We start from the raw sequence: 19,669 nt of genomic DNA, 5'->3' as shown, positions 1-19,669 counted from the left end.
GTCTGCGGCCTGCTCACAAGCCTGGATGTCTGCAGCGGCGTTGGGGGAGGAGTGTGCGAAGAGTCGGCCGTCTGTCGTCTGAACCACCCGTCTGTCTGCGGCCTGCTCACAAGGTAATTACGTAAGCCGCAAACAATGTCATGGGTAAGATCTGGGACAAAGGGGCACTGAGATGTTGACGCGTTTCCTCTTTATGCATCGCAGGTGCCAGGTACGTGAAGGTATGTTTGTGTAAACAGACTGCCACATATACTATTACAAGTGTAACACAAGAGAAAGGAGTAATTTCGATCCTCTGACCCCCGGGAATCGAACCAGCGCCGCTCGCGCGGCGTGCCAGCTCACAACCAGCGCACAAACAATTCGGCCAAAAGATCCAGAATCCATTGGGCGGGTAGTTAGTGACACCTATATACTGGCTGTTACACTAGTATACGCTGAGTCTGTGTGCACTCTGTCTGTACATGTGTTCATAATTTATATGTGTGTTTATATTGTATGTGAAGTCTTCTCTCAGCTAGAGTGAATAACAAAACACTGTTGTTGTTGTTTAAACAAAACTCAATCAACGCACGGTACGTATGACGTCTGTTGCAACGGTTTGCCGGTCTACTGAACATCGTAAGTCTTGAAATGTTCGGAGACAGTGTCTTATTTTCTCGGTGACATCATGCTTCGCTTGGCGTTTGCAAAACCACAACTTCTACACTTGTACCGAGGAGCTTTCACCAACCTTGCTGGTACACACAATGGTTTCAACCGCGAATAGAAGAACATGGTGAAAACCCTCTTTCCCCTCCCACCTTGGAATAGAATCGCGAAGATATCGCAAAATGAGAATGAATAGCCAGGGGAGTTTTCATTTCGAAGGGGAATATTGTTCAATGTGTTGTCACATCTGGCCGGCTGGAGCTGCCCAGAGCTCCCTAAGCTGCCTCAACCGAGTTCAAAAGCGCTTACAAAATCTTGTTGGGAGTGACTTGTTCGCAACCTTACAACCACATATAGGCATAATGTTGCAAGCTTTGCGTTATTTTATCGCTACTTCCAAGGCAAATGCTCCGTGTAACTTCATTCGCTAGTGCCCCCACTTCGAAAATTCTCAACAAGGACACGTGTTGCCACTTCCACCGAAGCAAATCACCCTTTCTTCCTCCATTCTCCACCTTTTAGGAGGAAGTTCCATGCTGAAAGCTTCTTTCCAAGAGCAACATCACTTTGGAATAAGCTACCAGGTGATTGCTTCCCTTATGAGTATAACCTTAAACTCTTCAAGTCTAAGGTCAACAAACATCTGTCCTCACTGGCTGTTCTGTAACCCAAAACATTTTAAAAAGTGGCTCCCATGAGCCTTGTTTTGTGGCGACCGATGAATTAAATTTAAAAAAAAAACATGCATAACGGCGCACCAATTCCTTGGGCAAATCCATTGACCGCATTATTACCAAATTTGAGTTTCGACAGCCCCCCCCCCCTTAGGAAGGCCTGGTGGAGGCTCCTTGTATTGGGCATTCTTTCACCTTTGTGTAATGAACATTTCCTGACATATGACTGTAGTCGGGGGATAGGGTGGTGTAGGGGGATAATCTTAGCCCGAGTCTCAGTCTTTTTAGCTTTCGTCCGCTCCACACGATCCGCTACTGCAGCTGTACTGGTCTGGTGTGTTACGCTGAAGGGTGGTTATACCGGCTATACAGATACAGAAGCTGGTGTGTTACGCTGAAGGGCGATGATACCGGCTATACAGATACAGAAGCTGGTGTGTTACGCCGAAGGGCGGTTATACCGGCTGTACAGATACAGAAGCTGGTGAATGTTGTCAGCAGAAATGATCGAAAAAGGGGCCCAAGGATAGTTAGAAAAGTTGAAAGGAGCCAGCTAATAATCTCAAAGAAAGGACATTACTTGCTCTTTGCTTGCTCCAAGCATATCTTTCTGTTGCAAGCTCGTAACCAGCCGGCAAGACTCTATACATTATCCGATCGGCCCTGTTGACTAGACTGTCTATCAGGAAACAAGGCTCTAGGTGAGAGACCTTCTTTTTGTGTTGGAACAAAAGTTTTTTTAACTAAAACAAGTCACTACCAACACAGATAAACTTTCATGATGGCATTTTTAAGGCCTTGCTTATACTTTAATAATGTGAACAAACATATATGTAACAACACAGTGCAATAGTCGGTATGGTACAATGTAAAAAGATGTGCAATCACTCAAGATTATAAAAAAAATCACCATCTTACCATCATTAGCTAAAACTACACAGTGCTGTATAATGTACATCTACACATACACATAACAGCGTTACCAGTTTAACAAAGGCATTCATATACATCAATTAATCGTAGTCAACATTATCAAACAATCTCATGCCTGAATGCTACTTTCAAGTACACGTGATATGAAAAGATACTGTATGGTGCTAAACAAATACATTTAAAACAAGAATTCTGAGATTTCATACCTCCATGAAATATGTAGAGTTTATGTTAATGTTTTGTTTCATTGGATATGGAAATAAGGTGGCAATTGATATAATGTAGTTTAATTTATGGTGTTCTAAACTCAACTTACAATATTTTGCGTGTCAAAATTGCCTCTATATTAACATAATATATGCATAGTGTTGTTAACATTTAAGTAACCTACATGTCACAAGGTACAGAATTGCCATCATTCACCATTAAGAAATCATATAATTTTTGCAATAATTATGCAAATTAGGTCATCATTTGCATAATTGATATCTTTTGACGTTCTATCTGCCATAGATTACAGATATTACATGTATGAAAGTACTATAATGTAATTATAGAATTTCCTCGTTAATTATGCAAATTAGGTCCTCATTTGCATAATTTGTATTTAATCGTGTACATCTCTCTCTCAGCTACCTAATTACAAAAAACGATTAAAATATGTTTTTCCTATCTGGACTTATTGGCTTTTAAAGATTTCGCCCGAAAGTCCCCTGCAGTTCCAGAACAAGCTGCTAGGGGGACCAAACCCACACCACCTATTTCTGACAGGAAAAGCTATCTATCACCAAAAAGTCAAGACCATAGCATGTTCAGGACAAAAGATACAAAAACCGGAAGTTCTGCTGCAGTACCAAGGTCATCCACCAGGAGGCCCATATTTGACCGTGACCTTTGTCTTCCTAAGACTTATCAGCATACCAAATATCATCACAATCCATAAAGGCGTTCTGAAGTTATGATGACCACAAAGTTGCGGAAACACACACACACAGACAGACAGACACACAGACAGACACACAGACAGACACGCCGAAAACAATACCTCCATTTTTCATGGAGGTAATAAAATTAAAATAAAAACGTCCTGATATGCATTGTCGTGCAGTAAAATTCTTCTATGTATTCACTGGATGAGGGGACCCTGTCTCTGAAGTCGATCGAAGCAGAGACATTATACAATGTGTATAATGTCCTTGATCGAAGTAGTCAGTTGGCGAATTTTGTGCAGATGTGGATCCGACGGTCAGCAAGAGTAGTAACCTCTAATGTGGTCCCGGGTTCGAGTCCTGACATGTCACCGATTTTGTGCCCTTGGGAAAGGCACTTTAAACGACTCTCCTCACTTAGCTCAGGTGTAAATGAGTATTGTCCTGTCACGTATTTGTCCCCTGTGTTGGTGGCGGCATTAATATAAGTTGAAGAAAAATGAGTGTGCCGTCACCACGTCTAGTGATTACATGTCAGGAATAAAAAAAAAAATTCGGGCTGTTCATTATTACCTCCATGAAAAATGGAGGTATTGTTTTTGGCGTGTATGTCTGTATGTCTGTGTGTCTGTGTGTCTGTCTGTGTTTCCGCAACTTTGTAGGCGGCATAACTTCATAACGCCTTTATGGATTGTGATGATATTTGGTATGCTGATAAGTCTTAGGAAGACAAAGGTCACGGTCAAATATGGGCCTCCTGGTGGATGACCTTGGTACTGCAGCAGAACTTCCGGTTTTTGTATCTTTTGTTCTGAACAAGCTATGGTCTTGACTTTTTGATGACAGCTAGCTTATCTTGTCAGGAATAAGTGGCGTAAGTTTGGCCCCCCTAGCAGCTTGTTCTGGAACTGCAAGTTAGTTTCTGGTAAAAACTTTCAAAGCCAATAAGTCCAGATTGGAACAACGTATTTTCATCATTTTTTGGTGTGTAGGTACCTGAGAGACAGTTGTACATGATTAAATGCAAATTATGCAAATGCGGACTTAATTTGCATAATTAATGAGGAAATTCTATAATTACAGTGTTTCATATAATGGTACTGCTATACATGTAATCTATTTAATCTGTGGCAGGCGGAACATCAACAGATACCAATTATGCAAATGATGACCTAATTTGCATGATTAATGTGAAAATTCTGTAAATTCTTATTGGTGAATGATGGGAATTTTATACCATGTAACATGTGTAAGTTACTTAAAGGTTTGCATCGCTATGCATATATTATGTTAATGTAGAGGTTATTTGCATAATTTATGAGGACAAAGTAAGCCCATATTTTTATTCAATTGGTTCCAATAGCAGTGGAGACATGGAAAAGATATCGATATGGCTTTGCATTTTTAGGGTCGATCGTCATTTTGTGGTTGGTAGTCCTGAGTTAGTTGTTCAGTGTAGGTTGTAAGGAACATGGCTGGCGGACGGTTCTTGTCACGACCAGCTTCATAAGGCCGCACAACACAGTATTTATGTTCGAACCCCGTAGTCAAAAGTAGTACGGGTACAAAGTAGTGCTGCACAATACTAGAGAAAGGTGCAGAGATTGTTCTGTGCATGGCATCGAGATGGAACCTGTGGTAAATGTTAGAGGAATACGTCCGTTTTGAGACCGTGAAAGTTTAATTATGGTGCGTGTTCAGTCGGCGTAGATTTGCGCTTTGATACTTGTACCGACTAGTACTGTGCATTGGCTGCAGTTCAAAGACCTCCGCGGTACGGGGGGTACCGGTGGCGCTAAAAAGAGGGCGTGAGAAGAGAACTAGCCGGCTCATAGTCACATATTTTGTACACTGTACCCTGAAGTTAAACATATCAAAATTCTGAACCTTGCTTGTGTACCTTACTATAGTTTGTAGTGAGTCATTTTGGGGTCCTTAACTAGAGAAATCCCCATTTGTGCCGCCAATCTGTGTTGTGCCGCCTCATATCGTCATGTATATCCGGAGGTTGATGACCGCACCTAGTGCGGTGTCTATCAAGGACAGGAATATTAGTGATAATCATTCGTCATGCCAGAGGTGAATCTCTAACATGTAGTGCTGCACAATACCAGAGAAAAGTTCAGAGATTGTTCTGTGCATGGCATCGAGATGGAACCTGTGGTAAATGTTAGAGGAATACGTCAGTTTTGAGACTGTTAAAGTTGAATCATGGTGCGTGTTCAGTCGGCGTAGATTTGCGCTTGGATACTAAGTTGTGCCGACTAGTACTGTGCGTTGGCTGCAGTTCAATGACCTCCGCAGTGACGCTAAACAAAGAGGGCGTGAGAAGAGAACGAGTCGGCAAACTTAAGCCAATATTCACATATTTTGTACAATATACCTTAAAGTTAAACATGGGGTCGTGGGGTCGTGTGGCGTAGCGGCAGAGTGCGCGACTCGGAACTTAGAGTCCCGGGTTCGAGTCCTGACATGCCACTGATCTTGTGCCCTTGGGAAAGGAACTTTACACGGCTTTCCTCACTTAGCTCAGGTGTAATGAGTATTGTCCTGTCATGTATTTGTCCCCTGTGTTGGTGGCGGCATTAATATAAGTTGGAAAACTTGAGTGTGTCGTCACCACGTCTGGTGATTACATGTTGGAATTAAAAAAGTTAAACATATCAAAATTCTGAACCTTGCCTGTGTACCCTACTGTAGTTTTTAGTGAGTCACTTTGGGGTCTTTAACTATAGAATACCCATTTGTGCCGCCAAACTGTATCCGGAGGTTGATGACCGCACCTAGTGCGCTGTCTGTCAAGGACAGCAAGATTAGTGATAATAATCCCTCATGTCAGAGGTGAATCTCTGACATTCCGACACTCTGACTCACAATAGGCTGATATGAGTAAACAAGTTTGACTCCATTTCATACCGAACTGACTCCGTGGCGGATCGGCACTGAAATATCTCTAAGATCGCCGTCAGATTTGCGTCTCACAGGTGGGAATATATTCACTGTACAACTTCTTAATCTCCGAGGAAAGTTTGCAACGCTACGTAGATAGTTATATGTAATTATTATTACTCATGGCGAATGATTTAGTACTAGAAAGCCTGGGCTGCACAAGACGCTAACTGTTAAATAAGACTGACTGTTGGTGACAGTACGTTTTCCTCTCACTGAATGTTTCTCACTAAATGTTCCTGATCCCCCAAGAACTTCACAATGCTTTTCTTGATACATGAAAATATGAATTTGAACTATTGAAGATCACGTTTCATTCACAAGAAAGCTACGATATCTATCATTTTTCAGAGTTGAATCTCGAACATTCCAACAGTTTCACTAAAAATTTGAAGCAAGGACAATGTCCTTGGCTAGCACCTGACTCAGATGTTAGCCAAGGACATTGCCCTTGTTTCAACTTATCGTATGATCTGACTCACAATAAGCTGTAACAAGGACGTCATCTTAATGAAGAGAGTAAACAAGTTTGACTTCATTTCATACCGAACTGATTCCGTGGCGGATCAGCACTGAAATATCTCTAAGATCGCCGTCAGATTTGCGTCTCACAGGTAGGATTATATTTACTGTACAACTCCTTAATCTACGAGGAAAGTTTTCTACGCTACATATAGAAACTTATTGTTCCGCATGGCCAATGATTTCATACTAGAAAGCCTATACTGTGCTAGACGCTAGCTGTTAAATAAGACTGACAGTTTTCTACGCTTGGTGAGTACGTTTTTCTCTCACTGAATGTTTCTCATTGTTTTCAACTACAGCGTGTTACGTTTGAAATTTGATACACTTTGTTCAGAAAGGAGTTTATTTCTATAGTTGTTTAAGTTGAAATACACAAATACGTGACAAATTGGGAATATCACGAGATATACGTTAGCATTGTTATCTAAATTCCAAGGCTTAACTGCAAGCCGTATACGTAGGAAATCGCTACATGGTACAAACAAGAATTCCGAGATTTCATACCTCCATGAAATATGGGCTTGATATGTAAATGTAAATTTCCTCTTTAATTATGCAAATTACCTCCGCATTAACATGATATATAATATGAATCGTGATGTATGTTAACTTTTGATGAACTTACAGATGTCCAAAGTATGACATTCCCATTATTCACCATTAAGAAATCATAGAATTTTTGCATAAACTATGCAAATTAGGTCATCATTTGCATAATTAGTATCTGTTGATGTTCTGCCTAATAGGTTACATACGTTACATGTATGAAAGTAGTATAATGTAAAACACTGTAATCATAGACTTTCCTCATTAATTATGCAAATAAAGTCCTCATTTGCATAATTTGCATTTAATCATGTACATCTCTCTCTTAGCTACCTACACATCAAAAATTATGAAAATATGTTGTTCCTATCTGGACTTATTGGCTTTTAAACATTTCGCCAGAAAGTGCCCTGCAGTTCCAAAACAAGCTGCTAGGGGGACCAAACTCACACCACTTATTCCTGACAGGAAAAGCAATCTGTCACCAAAACATCAAGACCATAGCATGTTCAGGACAAAAGATACAAAAACCGGAAGTTCTGCTGCAGTACCAAGGTCATCCACCAGGAGGCCCATGTTTGACCTTGACGTTTGTCTTCCTAAGACTAACCAACATACCAAATATCATCATAATCCATAAAGGCGTTCTGAAGTTATGCTGACCACAAAGTTGCGGAAACACAGACAGACAGACAGACAGACACACACACATACATACATACATACATACAGAGAGACACGCCAAAAACAATACCTCCATTTTTCATGGAGGTAATAATTTATTCAAGTGAACGACATCGACCCACCCATTTCTAGCAGGAGATACATAATAAAGAAAAGTGAAGTCTATTAGTAGTACCATGCCGCGGTAGGAAGAGTTATAATGCGTCGATGTAGTACAAGATTGATAAGCCGTCCGTACTTCATTCACGTACCTCGTAAAAATCAACGTGTCTGCTAGCACAGCTAAGTCTGATCCCTCAAGAACGTCACACTGCTTTTCTTGATGCATGAAAATATGAATTTGAACTATTGAAGATCACGTGACACTGTCGGTTTCATTCACAAGAAAGCTACGATATCTATAATTTTTCAGAGTTGAATCTCGAACATTCCAACAGTTTCACTAAAAAAAAGTTGAAACAAGGACAGTGTTCTTGACTAACACCTGACTCAGATGTTAGCCAAGGACATTGTCCTAGTTTCAACCTATCGTATGATAGTCACAATAAGCTGTAACAAGGACGTCATCATAATGAAGTAAGTAAACAAGTTCGACTTCATTTCATATCGAACTGATTCCGTGGCGGATCAGCACTAAAGTATCTCTAAGATCGCCGTCAGATTTGCGTCTAACAGGTGGGAATATATTTACTGTACAACTTCTTAATCTCCGAGGAAAGTTTGCAACGCTACGTAGAAAGTTATTGTTACTCATGGCCAATGATTTCGTACTAGAAAGTCTGTGCTGTAAGACAAGACTGACAATTTAACTACGCATAGTGACAGTACAGAGGCTTTCTCTCACTAAATGTTTCTTCGTTTGAAATTTACTAAAGTTTGTTCAGAAAGTAATTTATTTTAATAGTTGGTTGTGAACGAGTTGAAATACACAGGTACGTGACAAGGTGGGAATACTATGTTTATATAAGTTAGCATTGTTATTTAAATTCCAATCATCAAATCGTCCCGTCAAATACGTCAGTAGTTGGGCTAATGTCAACGTATCTGCTAGCATAGCTACACCTGATCCCCCAAGAACGTCACACTGTTTTTCTACATACATGAAAATATGACTTTGAACTATATTGAAGATTACGTGACATTGTCGACTTAATTTACAAGAAAGCTGTGGGGTCGTGTGGAGTAGCGGATGAGTGCTCGACTCAGAACCAAGAGGTCTCGGGTTCGAGTCCAGACATGCCACTGATCTTGTGCCCTTGAGAAAGGGCATGGGATCGGTGTATTTTCTCACTTGGCTCAGGTGAAAATGTGTATTGTATTGCCCCCTGTGTTGGTGGCGTCATTGATATAAGTTGAAAAAACTTGAGTGTGCCGTCACCACGTCTGGTGATTACATGTTGAAATCTATAAAAAAAATCTGCGATATCCATTCAGAGGTGAATCTCGAACATTCCACCCGAACAGTCTGACTCACAACAGGTTGAAGCAAGGACAATTGGCTAGCACCTGACTCAGATGTTAGCAAAGGACATTGTCCTTGTTTCAACTTATCGTATGATCTGACTCACAATAAGCTCAACAAGGCCGTCATTATAATGTCCTTGGCTGAAGTGACCAAACATGTTTGACTTCGAATTCATTTCATACCGAACTGATTCAGTGGTGGATCAACACTGAAATATCTCTAAGATCGCCGTCCGACTTGCCCCTCACAGGTGGGAATATATTCACTGAACAACTTCTTGATCTCCGAGGAAACTTTGCTACGCTACGTAGAAAGTTATTATTACTCAGTGCCAATGATTTCGTACTAGAAAGCCTGTGCTGTAAGACAAGACTCAATTTAACTACGCTTAGTGACAGTACAGAGGCTTTCTCTCACTAAATGTTTCTTCTTTTATTCAACTACAGCGCGTTACGTTTGAAATTTACTAAAGTTTGTTTAGAAAGTAGTTTATTTCAATGGTCGGTTGAGTTGAAATGTACAGATACGTGACAAGGTGGAAATAATTGATTCTAGCATTATATACCTTAGCATTGTGATTTAAGTCCCAAGGTTAACGCAGGCCGTGGGAAAGGTCTGCATGGGACAATGGTTTATTCAAGTAGACGACACCAACCCTCGTGTTCCTGGCGCCACGGAGACACAGAATTAAAGAGAGTCATTCAAAGAAACAGTGTATTTAAAATGAACGTACGGCAGGCTACGTTGTTGTGTGTGTTGGTGGGGAGGGGGTAATTGCAATGATACTATTCCCCATTAAACATGCCGTTACAGTAGTTGAGCTGATTTATGTTTCAGATTTTCCCGCATTAGCTTCCTTAGTAGGTCTAGGGGAGTCCATCACTCCTACCTTTAGTGTGTGAGACTTTAAAGTCAATCAAAGTTGACTTCAACTGCTTTCGTCAATACTTCGAACAATCACTAGCTTTGACGCACAAATTGTTGAGCCAGTTGTTTAGTTTTGCATAATGCACTGGGAAACTTAACGTATCGCAAATCAGTACTCTGTGACTGTCGTTATGGCTGTGCAAGTAAGGCAGCAAGAGAAGCAACCGTTGCCACGGCTAGACAAACGTCTGTTCACTGTTCAATTTGTTACTTGTAACTGTATGTATATAGCACCAATAGTGAAATCAATTTAAATTAGGATCATGGGCTATCGCTAAATCCGATTGTTCTCGATTCTGAAAGCTTTCTTTGGTTGAATACGAATTGTACGGTCTTGTTTAGATCCAGGAACGTTCGCGCTGTCTGATTCCCCGCTGAGCACGATGAAGACGACTCTGGTGTTGCTCCTTGTTCTCCTGGTCATCTCCTCCGAGATGATGCCTGCCGAGAGCTGTCCTATTGGGGATGATGGTGACAGTGACGGTGGTGACAGTGACGGTGGTGACAGTGACGGTGGTGACGGTTCATCCAGCAGCGGTACGTAAGCTGCGATACTTATTAAGGCATCCAATGCAATTTCAGGAAAAATGAAAAATGGTCTTTTTGACATTTATGCGATGTCGCTGAAAGAAAACGGTTGACGTGTATGTTTTTATCATAGGCTGCTTCTAGCTATTCATGGGTGCTACCCAAAATATTAGGAGACGCATTAGCTGGCTTGTTTTTGGACTATTGCAAAATGACGAAAATGTGCTACGAAATAGCATTCCTGTGGTCGAAGACTGATTCTGCTTACTACATTAAAGAATGGCCAGAAAATCGAGTTCGGGAATGCTGAAATTGAATTAGATGCCTATACTGTAAACCATGCTGAAAGTTCTAGTTTTTAATTATTGTTGCATTTTTTAACCTCTTGTGATCATGTGAAATGTTTACTTTAGGTTTCAGCTTTTCGGCCGATGTATATCTCCGTAAATACTGACTAAATCACATGGAACTACAGTATGCTACGTCTTTTAGTTTGTGTTTATGTTATTTTTTCGTAGCTTCAGCAACAAATATATGTATATGACATAATTATTGACTTCTTGTCACATTTCTTTAACGTAGATTGGGTTCTACTTACAAAGTGTATGATTGTGACTTCTCTTTGAATTTGATTAAAAACTTCAAAGTATGTGATTTAATGTGACTACAGTGGAAAATATGGGAGTAATTGCGAAAGTTTTCAAGAGTGTGAATCGTAAAATCAAGTGGTAATTAAATTACACAAAGTCCACAAAAATGTCTGAAAATTGTAGCTGAATAGTTTGGATTGGCATTGCCACAAAAACAGGGCGTTGATTTGCTCAGAACAAGGACAGAGTCACAATTCAATGGACAGTGAGCAAATAGGACAAGGACACATATTAAGATGTTTAATGTGTTAGCGTTAGTAACGTCCTTGGTGGTTGTTTAGCATTCCCATTTCACGATCTAAATTTCCCCCAAATTCCCCTCATTCACATATTTCATATGGGTATAGTCACATATATGATTTCACATTTGATGAAGAAAATGAATAAGCAAAAGGCATTAAAGCGATCTTATGTAATATTTTCAAAATTTTGAACATTGTTGTTTTGCACATTTTCTTACGCTTTAAGCATACCTGGGTTCATGATGACATTTGGGGAGTAAAAGATCAACGTCATTTCGCCGCAAAAGCGTGTTGAAAAACTGCCAAAACTGCGGATGACAGCCATGTTGTTTGTTTATATTCTTTTTAGGAGCCGAAATTACAGCGGCCCTGGCGCAACTTATTCTCCAGCTTCGCAGAGTCGCCGAACTAGAGACGCTAATGTGTTAAAAGTTATTGAAAATGACAATCTAGATGCAAAAATTTCATCATTTATATTGACAGTTTTAGCGCGAAAATCTCACATGTACATAAAAAATCTCTTTAAACATGTCTATAGACCGAGTTAAGAAACTCTTTCTACACAACCAAGTCTTTTATTCAGCCGACGTTTCGGTGACCGTCTGTCACCTTCCTCAGGGCAATTATGACTGGTTCACATTGCACTACAGCACAGGTGTCGCTGCTATAGATGCTTTCCCACGTAGATGTGTAGACACTGTACATTTGGGAATGCATTTGTAGCAGCAACACCTGTGCTGCAATGAAATGTGAACCAGTCAAAATTGCCCTGAGGAAGGTGACGGACAGTCACCGAAACGTCGGCTGAATAAAAGACTTGGTCGTGGAAAAAGAGTCTCTTTACTTAGTGACTTATGTTGCCAACCTGATGAAGTTATTCACGGATTTCTGTTCCGTAGGCGGTGATGGGTCCGCGGCCAACAAACGGGACGTGTCCTGGGACAACGAGCCGCTGCCGGGAGAAAAATGATGGCTGGGCAGGTAAACAAACAAACAAACAAACAGACAAACACTGTCTTTCAATCTGCTTCTTTGTTGTGTTATTCTTTTTGTTATGGTGGGCAAAGGAAATGTTGACACATGGAAGGAAGCTTCTCCTATTCATTCAATTTCAGGGCCACAAAATATTCTAGATTAGGAAATTAGGCATTTACTGTCGTTTCTTGGCACAGTTTCGGCATCATTTCATGCTCGAATCGTTTGAAATAGAAAAAAAACTGTTGCTTAAGGAGTCTCTTTATTTTTTATACGGTTAACCATCCATAAATAAGTAAGGAAGCAAGTACCCATAAATAATCAGAAAAGCTTACAAAGCAAACAACTGTTTTCCTTTATTTAGTGACATCACATTTTTGCCTCACAGATATCAGTATACTATGGAATAGGATTGTTTTGACCAGACATTGACATGCATGCATATTATGTAAAGGCCCATAAGCAGAAGATGTTACATTACAGTTCTAATCCAGTGTAAATCAGCCAAGGAAATTGGATGTTGGAGGGTTTGGGCATTTTATTTATACGAGCATTTGATCCATTATAGCATGTTTATTTTGCAATAATTACAACTTTGAATGTTCGCTTAGACATTATGAAACTAAAAAGGGCAAACTGGATTTCGAAAAGATGTAAAAGTTCAGGCTTTTTAATTCATGTACATGATTTTTTGTTGTATTTATGTCTTTGCAGGCCAGTCGGGATGACTATCACGTGCTCTCCACGTGATCACCAACAGCCGTCTAGAATAGTTCTTTGCTAACATTAACGCTGGTAGCTGTAGCTCTTTAGATCTGAAACGCCATGCAAAACTCTAATAAGTCAGTGTTTGCTTGATGTGCATAGTTTTTCACCCATAATCAGGAGCAAAGGGAAAAACTTTACGTTGATGGAGGTTAGACATCCAGGTAAACAAGCTCTGGATAAAATAAGAGATAATTTCCGGACGTTTCGAGTGACATCCACCACCCATCTTCAGCGTCACTAATAAACTAACAGAACTCGTTAAAACCTAAGTGTTAGTTTTCTCCATAATTTATCCAGTAGTAGAGTTTGAATTTCCTGCAGTCAACACTTTGTCAGTATACAACCCTGGAAACATTATCAAAGGAATGATTCGAATGCACTAGCACTGAAACCAACGCTAAAATGTATTCTAAACATCCGCTGTAATCTTTTTACAAGACATTTTAGAAGCTGCTAGATTCGCATATATGCGTAAACTTTCGGATAAATTTGTCATCCCGTGATAGAAGACGGCTAATAAAGACTTTACTAACAACATGACGTGTTTTTACTTTTTATCTTAACTTTATTTTCATATAATACATGTAAAAAGGTCATGAGAAACAGGAATGCCATTTAAGCTCACTGAATTCACAAAATTAGGTGACAGTCCTTTTTATCATGATCAATAAATAATGCATATTAACAATGATAATAATTGTAACAAAATACTAATAGCAATTGTTGTTGTTGTTGTTGAGTATATGGAATTTTCTTCTAAAACTCCGTCTGTAGTTTCCAAATGTTTTGTCGGAAGATCATCTAGATCTGCAACAGGCAAAATTCTGATTGACCAACAATCCAACGAAAACAGTGAAAAATGGGGCTTTTGCGGAGGGGTTCTGCTATTGTGCTGCGCCAGCTAAACGACGTCTGCTAAGAAGACATTTTTTTGTTTATTTTTATTTGCAGATACACAGATACAAAAACAAAACCGACCTGTTTGTCGATAGAACTTGTTGGAAATATCACATCGAGGATGGCGGGGGGGGGGGCTGATCATACGTGATATCGTTTCCCGCAGGCATCCACGAAGTCCGTCCTGTGGACGTGCTTATAGACATGTATTCATCAGAGATAATCACCGACTCATGTCAGAGGTGAATATCTGACATTCCGACAGTCTGACTCACAATAAGCTGAAGTGAGTAAACAAGTTTGACTCCATTTCATACCGAACTGACTCCGTGGCGGATCAGCACTGAAATATCTCTAAGATCGCTGTCAGATTTGCGTCTCACAGGTGGGATTATATTCACTGTACAACTTCTTACTCTCCGAACAAAGTTTGACACGCTACGTAGAAAGTTATTGTTACTCATTGCCAATGATTTCGTACTAGAAAGCCTGTGCTGTAAGACAAGACCCTGACAATTTTCAAATTAAAATTTTTAAGTTAAAACTACGCTTAGTGGCAGTGAAGAGGCTTTCTCTCACTAAATGTTTCTTCTCTTTTGAACTACATTGTGTTATGTTTGAAATACAATACTTTTTTAGTAATACAATATTTATGAGACCGTACGTCGTAGTTGGTATCTGCTAGCACTCCTACACCTGATCCTTTAAGAACGCCACGCTGCTTTTCTTGATACATAAAAATATGAATTTGAACTATTGAAAATCACGTGACGTTGTCGGTTTCATTCACCAGAAAGCTGCGATATCCATTCAGAGGTGAATCTCTAACATTCCAACAGTCTGACTCAGAAATAAGTTGAAGCAAAGACAATTAGGTAACATCTGACTCAGATGCTAACCAAGGACATTGTCCTGGTTTCAACCTATCGTATGATCTGACATTACTATAAGCTAAGCAAGGCCGTCATTATAATGTCCTTGGCTGAAGTGACCAAACAAGTTTGACTTCATTTCATACCGAACTGATTCCGTGACGGATCAGCACTGAAATATCTCTAAGATCGCCGTCAGATTTGCGTCTCACAGGTGGGAATATATTCACTGTACAACTTCTTAATCTCCGAGGAAAGTTTGCCACGCTACGTAGAAAGTTATTATTACTCATTGCCAATGAATAAGTACTAGAAAGCCTGGGCTGTACAAGACGCTAATTGTTAAATAAGACTGACTGTTGGTGACACTACGTTTCCCTCTCACTGAATGTTTCTCACTAAATGTTCCTGATCCCTCAATTACACCACACTGCTTTTCTTGATACATGAAAATATGAATTTGAACTATTGAAGATCACGTGGCACTGCGATTTCATTGACAGGAAAGCTACGATATCTATAGTTTTTCAGAGGTGAATCTGGAACATCCCAACAGTCTGACTCAGATGTTAGCCAAGGACATTGTCCTTGTTTCAACCTATCGTATGATCTGACTCACAATAAGCTCAACAAGGCCGTCATTATAATGTCCTTGCCTGAAGTGACCAAACAAGTTTGACCGTACTGATTCCGAGGCGGATCAGCACTGAAATATCTCTAAGATCTCCGTCCGATTTGCGTCTAACAGGTGGGAATATATTCACTGTACAACTTCTTAATCTCCGAGGCAACGCTACGTAGAAAGTTATTGCCGGCATGCCAATGACAATATACTCTTGGCCAATGATTTCGTACTAGAAAGCCTGTGTTGTAAGACAAGACCCTGACAATTTTACTACGCTTAGTGACAGTACAGAGGCTTTCTCTCACTAAATGTTTCTTCTTTTATTCAACTACAGCGCGATACGTTTGAAGTTTACTAAAGTTTGTTTAGAAAGTAGTTTATTTCAATGGTCACTTGAGTTGAAATGTACAGATACGTGACAAGGTGGAAATAATTGATTCTAGCATTATATACCTTAGCATTGTGATTCAAATCCCAAGGTTAACACAGGCCGTGGGAAAGGTCTGCATGGGACAATGGCTTATTCGAGTAGACGATATCAACCCTCGTGTTCCTGGCGCCATCTCGGTTGGGTTAAGGCAGCCTATGGCCAACTATGAGTAGTATGTCATACATATGGCTGTAACTTTTGACAGCTTGGTCGCACCACAACTTAACTTCACACAGTTCTAGTAGTACCTGAAACACATTTAATAAAGGTTATTTTGTTTTTACTACTTCTGAATTTTTGGGTTAAAAATCAACATTTTGGTTTAAAAACAGCTGTTTACTTCATGGCTTTACGCGCAAGCGGTAACAACACCTTTCATCATGATATTTTACATGTAGAAAGCCAACCCCCTATTTATTATTTTTGTCCGAGGCTATTTTGTTTTAAATGACAGTTACATTGTTTTTTTTTTGGGGTCAAAAACGACAGAAACAGCTATTTTTCTGTCATTTTTCGTTAAAAAATCGCCACAGTTAAAAAATTTCGACTTATATGCAAAATAGCCTCGGACAATTTTGATAAAAAAGTGATAACACGTAAACATGGATTCCTCCAAAGATCAATTATGCTGTTTTCAGCTGCGCGTAAAGCCGTTTGAGTCATACTCCGTGAATAAAATGCGTAACAACGCGGGTTTACAGGGATGACCGCCGGTAACCCCGAATTCGAACACGCGTTCTATTCGAATGACGTCATATCGAACATGGTGGAACATGATTCGGGTTCGAAACATGTTTGTGGCAATCGTGCAGACACACGTCCGAACTCAAACATGAATATCAGCCTAGGCCGCCTTAACCCAACCGAGCATGGAGACACAGAATTAAAGAGAGTCATTCAAAGTAACAGTGTATCTCAAATGAACGTACGGCAGGCTATGTTGTTGTTGTGTGTGTGTGTGTGTGGGGGGGCTACAGTGTGGTAGCTACAATGAGACTATTCTCCATTAAATCATGTCGTTACTGTACATGTAGTTGAGCTGATTTATATTTCAGATTTTTCCACTGTGGCTTGCTTTGTAGGTCTGGTCGCGACGTCGAGTCCATCACTCCTACTTTTAGTGTATGACACTTTATTGACTTCAACTGCCAACGTCTCGTCAAAACTTTAAACAATTACTAGCTTTGACTCACAGATTCAGCCAGTTGTTAAGTTTTGTATAATGCATTTGAAAAGGGATCATGGGCTATTGCTAAATCTGTTTGTTTTCGATTCTGAAAGCTTTCTTTGAATTGTTAGGACTTCTTTAAATCCAGGATTCCCCGCTGAGCACGATGAAGACGGCTCTGGTGTTGCTCCTTGTTCTCCTGGTCATCTCTTCCGAGATGATGCCTGCCGAGAGCTGTGGTGGTGGCAGTAGTAGTGGTGGTAATTCAGCCCGCAGCGGTACGTAACCTGCGATACTTTAAGGCATCCAATGCAATTTCAGGGTGGCAAACGATTTTTTTTTTCTCTGACATTTATGCGATGTCACTGAAAGAAAACGATTGACGTTGATGTTTTGTATCATAGACTGGTTCTAGCTATTTATGGGCGCTAATCAAAATATAAAGAGATGCCTCATGACAACTAGGTTGTTTTTGTACTATTTCAAAAATGATGACGAAAATGTGCTACGAAATAGCATTCCTATGGTCTAAGACTGATTTCACTTACTACAGTAAAGAATGACCAGAAAATCGCGTTCGGGAACCTGAAATTGCACTAGATGCCTATAGATCATGCTGAAAGTTCTAGTTTTTCCCCATTGTTGCATTTTCCACCTCTTGTGATCATTATGTTGCTGATGTGAACCAGTCAAATTGCCCCAAGGAAGGCGACGGACTGTCACCGAAACGTCGTCTGAATAAAAGACTCGGTTGTATAGAAAGAGTCTCTTTACTCACTGACTTACCAACCTGATGAAACTATTAACGGATTTCTGTTGACCGCAGTCGGTGAAGAGACGTCCGTGTCCAAACGGGACGTGGCCGGGGACAACGAGCCGCTGCCGGGAGAAAAATGATGGCTGGGCAGGTAAACAAACAAACAAACAAACAAACAAACAAACACACAAACAAACACACACACAATGTCTTTTAACCTTCTTCTCGGTTGTGTTGTTCTTTTTGTTATAGCGGGCAAATGAAACTTCTCCTAAAGGCATCCGATGCAATTTCAGAGCCACAAAAAATTTCAAGATAGGGAACATTGGCATTTCCTGTCGTTTCTTAGCACATTTTTTGGCATCTTGGAACGTTTGGAAATGAAAAAAAAATTAACGTGAGGAATCTTTTTTTTAAGTACCGCCCAAATATAATTAATTAAGTAAGTAAGTACCAATAATACATAGCTAGAACCAGCCTACTTTATAAGCAAGCAACCGCTTTCCTTCAGGGACATCGCATTTTTGCCTCACAGATGTCAGCCACCGTGTCAGTATACTATGGAATAGGATTGTTTCAACCAGACATTGACATACATGTATATATAGAACATATATACATATATAGACATATATAAAAGGCCCATAAAGAAGAATACATTACATTACAGTTCTAATCAAGGGTAAGGATGTTGGAGGGTTTGGGAATTTTATTTTTATGGGCATTTGATACATTATAGCATGTTTATTTTGCAATGATTACAACTTTGAATGTTCGCTTAGACATTATGAAACTAGAAAGGGCAAACTGGATTTCGAAAAGATGTAAAAGTTCAGGCATTGTAATTCATGTACGTGATTTTTTGCTGTATTTATGTCTTTGCAGGCCAGTCGGGATGACTATCACGTGCTCTCCACGTGCGACCAACGTGATCACCAACAGCCGTCTAGAATAGTTCTTTGCTAACATTAACGCTGCTAGCTGTAGCTCTTTAGATCTGAAACGCCATGCAAAACTCTAATAAGTCAGTGTTAGCTTGATGTGCATAGTTTTTCACCCATTATCAGGAACAAAGGGAAAACGTTACGTTGATGGAGGTTAGACATCCAGGTAAACAATACTCATAGAAAAATGCAAGCTCTGGATAAAGTACGGAGATAATTTCCGGACGTTTCCAGTGACATCCACAACTCTTCTCCAGCGTCACTAATAAACTAACAGAACTCGTCAACACCTGAATGTTAGTTTTTTTCCGTAATTTATCCAGTAGTAGATTTTGAATTTCCTATAGACAACACTTTGTCTGTACAACCCTGGAAAATAAAGAATGATTCGAATGTACGCTTGAATGTATTCTAAACATCCGCTACAATCTTTCTACAAGACATTTTAGAAGCTGCTAGATTCGTATCTATGCGTAAACTTTCGGATAAATATGTCATCCCGTGATAGAAGACGGCTAATAAAGACTTTA

General features: G+C 39.9%; 2 long non-coding RNA genes across 6 annotated transcripts; both read left to right on the top strand.

Annotated features, from left to right (window-relative positions):
* The first annotated feature begins 6,052 nt into the window (after positions 1–6,052).
* On the top strand, positions 6,053–13,972 carry LOC109477147. 4 transcript variants are annotated; one of them, XR_002140649.1, is made up of 4 exons: positions 6,053–6,171; positions 10,626–10,820; positions 12,603–12,684; positions 13,393–13,972. It is a non-coding gene; the product is annotated as an uncharacterized LOC109477147 (long non-coding RNA). The 4 variants fall into 4 exon arrangements; XR_002140647.1 differs by lacking the exon at positions 6,053–6,171 and adding an exon at positions 6,648–6,750 and having other exon boundaries at positions 10,632–10,820; XR_002140646.1 differs by lacking the exon at positions 6,053–6,171 and adding an exon at positions 6,648–6,750.
* Positions 13,973–14,619: 647 nt separating this feature from the next.
* LOC109477146 lies at positions 14,620–19,669 on the top strand. 2 transcript variants are annotated; one of them, XR_002140645.1, is made up of 4 exons: positions 14,620–14,728; positions 17,587–17,716; positions 18,265–18,346; positions 19,081–19,669. It is a non-coding gene; the product is annotated as an uncharacterized LOC109477146 (long non-coding RNA). The 2 variants fall into 2 exon arrangements; XR_002140644.1 differs by lacking the exon at positions 14,620–14,728 and adding an exon at positions 15,362–15,429.

The sequence above is a fragment of the Branchiostoma belcheri genome, unplaced genomic scaffold (genome assembly GCF_001625305.1).
Source record: "Branchiostoma belcheri isolate BF01 breed outbred unplaced genomic scaffold, Haploidv18h27 scaffold4, whole genome shotgun sequence".
NCBI lineage: Eukaryota > Metazoa > Chordata > Leptocardii > Amphioxiformes > Branchiostomatidae > Branchiostoma > Branchiostoma belcheri.
The sequence above is the reverse complement of the archived record's forward strand: the minus strand, read 5'-3'. Positions and strand labels throughout refer to the sequence as shown.